Here is a 7910-nt window from a genome sequence, read left to right on the forward strand (position 1 = left end):
GTAGACTTCCTCGAAGTACTCTAAAACTTTAAAAATCAAACCGCGACTTGTTCCATTGTAATCAATAGGGAACCTGCGGCTGTGTTCACACACTGCACACGTCTCCCGTGGGCCTGTTACTTACCTGCTAACACTGCAGTAGTGAAGCGTCAGCGATTTCCCAGGCCCTAGGCCTTGTCATATTGCAAGTCGACATTCTTATACCATTTTTAGGTCTCGTGAGCCAAAGGCTCGAAGAGACATTTTATATCTGGGCTTTTCAAAGTGCTGCCGTGGCCTAAAGCTACAGTGCACGTGAACGTGCACGCGCGCAGCGCCATGTGTCTTTCCTCCGTAGCGATCGTAATCACGATCACTTTCGCGGCCGCGTTTCCAAAGCTTGTTTTCCTTATCTTGGAGCATTTCTCGGCAAGTCACCAGGACATAAATGGCAGAGCTACAGAATAACTTCACTCTTCCATCGAAAGTAAGGTCAGGGAGCCCGACTTCCATTAATTTGCTATTTCACACTTCATTACTCCTCGGGATTTCTGCAGAGCTTGAGTTTTCATCGCTGAGGTGAGCCCAATGACTTCAAATAACGGAATTGTTTCTGATACAGGCTTTGCTCTGCACAGCTGCTCTTTTCTTCGGCTGTCCGTCTCTGTTGAAAACGATCACACAATCTTCAAGTCTTTCTGTGAAATATCAATTTGCCACACACGTGCATGCATTAACATATGCTAATTACTTGGAGTGATTTATTGCGCGCGAGTTCTTCGTAATTTCTAGCAACAATCCACTTTTTGTCTCCATTAATGCTGAGCCCGAGTTTCTAATGAGGAATAAGCCAGCAGTTTAATCATAAATCCGTCAGGCATGGGAGGGCAAAGAGGGCTGCCCCGGGGAATGCTAATAAGGCAATACTACTGATGCACACAAAAAGGTTTTTCAAGAATCGTTTCCGTTTTCAGGCACCCTCACTGCATCTTTTCATATTTCAAGTACAGGTCCCAGCCTGATAAACTTTTTTTTGTAGGTATTTTGTTGTATGAACTTTGGATTGGTCCACGTAATCGGAAAGCTGATAACTGCAGTGAAGCAAAATGAATAATTTATCGCGGTGTCTGGACCTGGTCTAATCATTGTTGAACGCTGGAGCTTTGTATCATGCTGTAAGAGGAACTGAACCATCATGAAACCCAATTGGTATAATTTTTTATGGCATCTACTAGCTGATAATTCGACAGCCAGGCACAACTAATTCATCGCGCACTCAAGGCAAGACCATGACTTCAAATCATAAGTGGGTTATGAAATGATAGACACAAAATGAATCAAGAACAAATGGAGAGAGATCTTGTGAGCATTGTCAAACTGTGGGCACAACCCAAAAAAACACCTTGTTTAATAATAGACAGGGCCTGGTAAACAGGAGGAAAACAGAAGCTGAGGCATACAGGAACAAGCATTGGCATAGCCAATAGGTCTCGCTTTTGGGACCTTATAAGTATTTAGTTATGCAGCACAATATCCTTGTTTACTTTTGTTTTCATGTATGCCGTGGGGTGATGTTATTTGCATAGTGCTATTGCCATTCGTATGACCTTGCAGCGCTGGAGAACCCGAAAATAGAAAATTGGTTATGAGGGAGGGGAGACAATAGTAATATGCTGGCTTAAAAAATATATATATAATTACTAACGTCCTGGAAATAGCAAACACTCCTAGGCAGTTCAAGATTGAGTAAAGCGAAGTGTAAGCAGGAACAACATAGTTGCCTTAACGCTTTTACACTTATTATTCAGAATCAGTGTTTTTGCCAGAAAAGTTAAGAACATGACTACAGGCACCTGTTACAATGTCCATTTTTAGGTCTCGCTGAGACAGCGAAAGCTGTCTCTTTGAGACATTTTGTAAGTGGGCTTTCAAAAGTGCTACCCACATGGTTTTGCTGGCCTAGGGCTTGAGTGCACGATGGCGTGTACGTGCACAGCTGCTCCTTGCATTCCCCCCTCCCTTCTCACCCAGCCCTTTGATGCTCTGCTCGATTACTTTCACTTTCGGCGCTTTGACCCTTGCATTCCCCCCTCCCTTCTCACCCAGCCCTTTGATGCTCTGCTCGATTCCTTTTCACTGTCCTTAAATCCCTTTGTAAGTCCATCTTGTTTGGGTCACCTTTGCTTCATTAGACCCATCTTTCCCGACTAGGAACCGGTTATTTTTGTCCACTCCCTTTAATTTACTTTAATAATAAACTCTCGCCTTAAGTGAAGCAATTGACTTTTAAATGTCGTTGTAATCTTACAGCCTTGTTCTTAAACAAGAAAACTCCTCTCCTTCCACACGTTTCCCATTCGGCCATCTTTTCTTCAGCAGTAGTTGATAACATTGTGGCCATGTTTTAACCAAAGCATCAGGTTTCTGCAATTTTGTAACGACGTGGTGATGCACATACTTTCTGTATGTTGTACATTCCGCTGCCCCTAATGTGTCCGAGGTTTGTGAGCTGTGATGCATGCTAGCGCAATCCCACGGCATGCGCCTCTTCAGCCCTCCTAAAATATACCATCCTCACTCTCCAGGTTAGAATTCGACACTTCAAAAACAAACGTGTAGCAACGATCTTCTATTAATAATGCTATAATGGCAGCGCTTCTATGCATTCCATCGTAAATGTTCTGTGGAAAGTATTTTTATTTTATCATTTTGCAGTGGTTCCGGTAGGTCGGCAGTCATTGATTCCTTGTTTGTGTACCTTTGCCCAGGGGCGTTTCTTCAATTGGTGCAGCAGGTGCAGTGGCACCAGGGCCCACGAACGCTGATAATTCATGTATTTAATATAACTGTAGCATATTGAGGAGGTTGGGGGGTCATTTACTTACTTGCCCTGGGGTCCATGACACTGAATAGGCTGGTGTTTCGCCACGTAATTTCATTGGTCAGTGTTTAGCATTCGAGGTTGTACTCCTGAGTGACGTGACATAGAATGTAAGATTGATTGTGCCAGGGCATGAAAAGGAAATGCTGCTCAGGGCGCCAATTGTGTAAGGCGTCTAGACCTCACATATGCTCTTCCCTCTGTTTTTCTCTCTGGTCTCACATGTGCTATTCCCTCTGTATTTTCACTCTGCCATCACATGTGCTTTTCCCTCTCTATTTTTCTCTCTTTCCTCACACATGCTATTCCCTCTGTATTTGTCTCTCTTCCCTCACATGTACTCTTCCCTCTGCATTTTTTCTCTATGCTCTCACATGTGCTCTTCGCTCTGTATTTTTTTTCTCTGCCCTTGTATGTGTTCTTCTCTCTATATTTTTCTCTATGCTCTCACATGCTCTCTTCCCTCTATGTTTTTATCTCCGGTCTAACATGCGCCCTACCCTCTGTATTTTTTTCGCTTTGCTCTCACATGCGCTCTTCCCTCTCTATTTTTCTCGCCTCCCTCACATGGACTCTTCCCTCTGTATTTTTCTCTCTGCCCTCACGTGCTTTTTCCTCTGTATTTTTCTCTCTGCCCTCACATACTCTTCCCTGTATGTTTTCCTCTTTGCCCTCAAGTGCACTCTTCCCTCTGATCACATGCATACACAACTATGCACACATACAAACACACACATGCATTTACACACACATATGAACATATACAGACACACACAGACATGCATAAACATATGCATATACATGCACACCAACACACCAACCCCACATACACATATAAACAAGCACGCACACCAACATACTCAAACACATATACATACACACAAACATGCATACACAGACATAGGTATACACACAAACATGTGTACACATCCATGAAGACAAATGAACACAATGACACACCCATACTTGCACACCAACACACACATGTATACACAAACATATACACATACAAACACACACACATGCATACACACAGATATATACATATAGACACACACACTATGCACACACACGCATCTCCCATACTGTCTCAGGGGAAGAGTCGGTGTCAGCTGTCTCCTAGAGGGAGATCTCGCATGAGACAGTAAGACTCAGAGACATGTGGCGGTGGGGAGAGACAGACATGCCTCCCTTTCATTGTGTTGTTGCAAGATGGGGACTATCTTCTGCCACTGGTGCATTCAGATAAGCGGCAGGAAGTTCGTCGGACACATGCACTGGTTTCAATTTCGAGAAAGTGGGGTGAACGTTTCACAGATCGGGAGTGTGTGTCAACACGTGTTTCTCCTTCACGGCAAGGCCAATCAGTACATTTTGTTTAACCGTGTGGTCATGAATCCTTTAATCCGTAAGTGAGCGGGTATGGATGTAAACAAAAATGTAACACTAATACCACATTTTCTGTCACTCTTGTGAACAGGTTTACTGTGAATGTATGAATGAGAATGGCGTTTTAGAATACATTGCATGGAAAAGGGTCAACATGGTGTATACGTGTTTTTTTTTATTTTTTTAATTTTTTATTTTTTATAACATGGTTAACGTCATGATATACCGGATTCGGATGCTTCATTGCAGATCAGTTGTTTGGCCCGTGGTTATTTACGAGTTTGGAAAATACTTTTGTATTGTTTCGATTCTTTTTGTCTCTGCCCTATCTATTGGCTGCGTCCTTACTCTCTCCCATTTTCTCTCTCCACCTCTTTGCTACATGTTCTCTCGTAATGTTTTCATTTTCCCCAACTCTCCTCTTTACTCTCTCTAATTCTTTTTTTGCTCCTTTTCTGTCTCTGTCCCTTCTCTCCTCTTTCTCTCCCCACCTGTCCCTTCTCTAACCCCACTCCTCTTCCTCTGCCCGCCCCCCCATCCCTCTCTCTCGCAGTACTGCAGCACAGGCAGCACCAGGTCTCTGATGCCTTCTCAGTGTTGGCCCTGGGGGTGGAGGAGGTAAGTCAGCCCCCCAAGTGAATCCCATTATCAACAGATAGTGAACCTCTATTTACCAACAAGTACGGAGCGGTCTCGGGTGACGGCTGATGCGAACAGTGATCTGCTCTCTGCCCCGGCAGGGCCTGTGGGGTGGGGGCGTTACCTTACACTAGGAGAGGAAGTAAAAGTGATATCCCCCCCTCCCCCCCAGTCCACCACTGTCTCTCCTCATCCTCCACCCCTCTCTCTCTCCTCCACTTCTGAATCCCTTCCACCTCGGTCTCTCCTTACCCTCCACCTCGGTCTCTCCTTACCCTCCACCTCGGTCTCTCCTTACCCTCCACCACGGTCTCTCCTCACTCTCCACATTGGTCTCTCCTCACTCTCCACCTTGGTCTCTCCTCACCCTCCACCTTGGTCTCTCCTCACCCTCCACCTTGGTCTCTCCTCACCCTCCACCTCAGTCTCTCCTCACCCTCCACCTCGGTCTCTCCTCACCCTCCACCTCCGTCTCTCCTCACCCTCCAACTCTGTTTCTCCTCACCCTCCACCTCACCCTCCACGTGTCTCTCCTCACCCTCCACCTCACCCTCCTCACCCTCCACACGTGTCTCTCCTCACCCTCCACGTGTCTCTCCTCACCCTCCATGTGTCTCTCCTCACCCTCCACACGTGTCTCTCCTCACCCTCCACACGTCTCTCCTCACCCTCCACACGTGTCTCTCCTCACCCTCCACACGTGTCTCTCCTCACCCTCCACACGTGTCTCTCCTCACCCTCCACACGTGTCTCTGCTCACCCTCCACACGTGTCTCTGCTCACCCTCCACATGTGTCTCTGCTCACCCTCCACACGTGTCTCTGCTCACCCTCCACGTGTCTCTCCTCACCCTCCACACGTCTCTCCTCACCCTCCACATGTCTCTCCTCACCCTCCACACGTCTCTACTCACCCTCCACACGTCTCTCTCCTCACCCTCCGGGTCTCTCCTCACCCTCCGGGTCTCTCCTCACCCTCCACGTCTCTCCTCACCCTCCACGTCTCTCCTCACCCTCCACGTGTCTCTCCTCACACTCCACGTGTCTCTCCTCACACTCCACGTGTCTCTCCTCACCCTCCACGTGTCTCTCCTCACCCTCCACACGTGTCTCGCCTCACCCTCCACACGTGTCTCTCCTCACCCTCCACACATCTCTCCTCACCCTCCACACGTGTCTCTCCTCACCCTCCACGTCTCTCCCCTCTCCCTTCACACGTGTCTCTCCTCACCCTCCACACGTGTCTCCTCACCCTCCGCCTCACCCTCCACATGTCTCCTCCTCACCCTCCACATGTGTCTCCTCCTCACCCTCCACATGTGTCTCCTCCTCACCCTCCACATGTGTCTCCTCCTCACGCTCCACACGTGTCTCTCCTCACCCTACACGTCTCTCCTCACCCTCCATGTGTCTCTCCTCACCCTCCACACGTGTCTCTCCTCACCCTCCACACGTCTCTCCTCACCCTCCACACGTGTCTCTCCTCACCCTCCACACGTGTCTCTCCTCACCCTCCACACGTGTCTCTCCTCACCCTCCACACGTGTCTCTGCTCACCCTCCACACGTGTCTCTGCTCACCCTCCACATGTGTCTCTGCTCACCCTCCACACGTGTCTCTGCTCACCCTCCACGTGTCTCTCCTCACCCTCCACATGTCTCTCCTCACCCTCCACACGTCTCTACTCACCCTCCACACGTCTCTCTCCTCACCCTCCGGGTCTCTCCTCACCCTCCACGTCTCTCCTCACCCTCCACGTCTCTCCTCACCCTCCACGTGTCTCTCCTCACACTCCACGTGTCTCTCCTCACACTCCACGTGTCTCTCCTCACCCTCCACGTGTCTCTCCTCACCCTCCACACATGTCTCGCCTCACCCTCCACACGTGTCTCTCCTCACCCTCCACACATCTCTCCTCACCCTCCACACGTGTCTCTCCTCACCCTCCACGTCTCTCCCCTCTCCCTTCACACGTGTCTCTCCTCACCCTCCACACGTGTCTCCTCACTCTCCGCCTCACCCTCCACATGTCTCCTCCTCACCCTCCACATGTGTCTCCTCCTCACCCTCCACATGTGTCTCCTCCTCACGCTCCACACGTGTCTGTCTTCACCCTCCACGTGTCTCTGCTGCACGCCTCACACTGCTGCACGCCTCACACTGCTGCACACTGCTGCACGCCTCACACTGCTGCACGCCTCACAGCTTCACACTGCTGCACGCCTCACACTGCTGCACGCCACACACTGCTGCACGCCACACACTGCTGCACGCCGCACACTGCTGCACGCCGCACACTGCTGCACGCCGCACACTGCTGCACGCCACACACTGCTGCACACTGCTGCATTACTCACTGCTGCATGCTGCACAACTCTGCTGCACGCAGCACACTGCTGCACGCAGCACACTGCTGCACGCCGCTGCACGCCACAGTGCTGCATGCCTCACACTGCTACACGAAACACTGCTGCACGCAGCACACTGCTGCACGCCGCTGCATGTCACAGTGCTGCATGCCTCACACTGCTGCACGCCGCACACTGCCGCACGCCGCACACTGCTGCACGCCGCACACTGCTGCATGCCGCACACTGCTGCACGCGGCACACTGCTGCACTCCACACACTGCTTTTATGCGAGTTTATGCTACTGACATTGTAAATGACAATGCCTTTTATTTGTTTTAAAACCAAAACATAAATAAAAGGCATTGTAATTTTACAATGCTAATAGCTCAAACTCTTATAAACGCGAGACCTATTGCATTGCAAATGCTTGTTTTAGTATATGGTCTGGTACGCCCCTAGGGCTCCAGCCATATTTGTGCTTAATTTATTGTGAAACGTTGACATTTGAATGTGTAACTGGCTTCTAATCTCATAAAGAGATTAGTAGAGTGTGTCTAGTAATAAATACATATATATTTGATATATATACCTGTGTGGTGTCCTTTCATTTGGTAATTCAAGAGATTATAAGGTAAAACAAGCTGCTTTACATTCCTGAGACTTAGCCTGAAG

This window comes from Triturus cristatus, chromosome 7 (genome assembly GCF_964204655.1).
Source record: "Triturus cristatus chromosome 7, aTriCri1.1, whole genome shotgun sequence".
In the NCBI taxonomy this organism is placed as follows: Eukaryota; Metazoa; Chordata; class Amphibia; order Caudata; family Salamandridae; genus Triturus; species Triturus cristatus.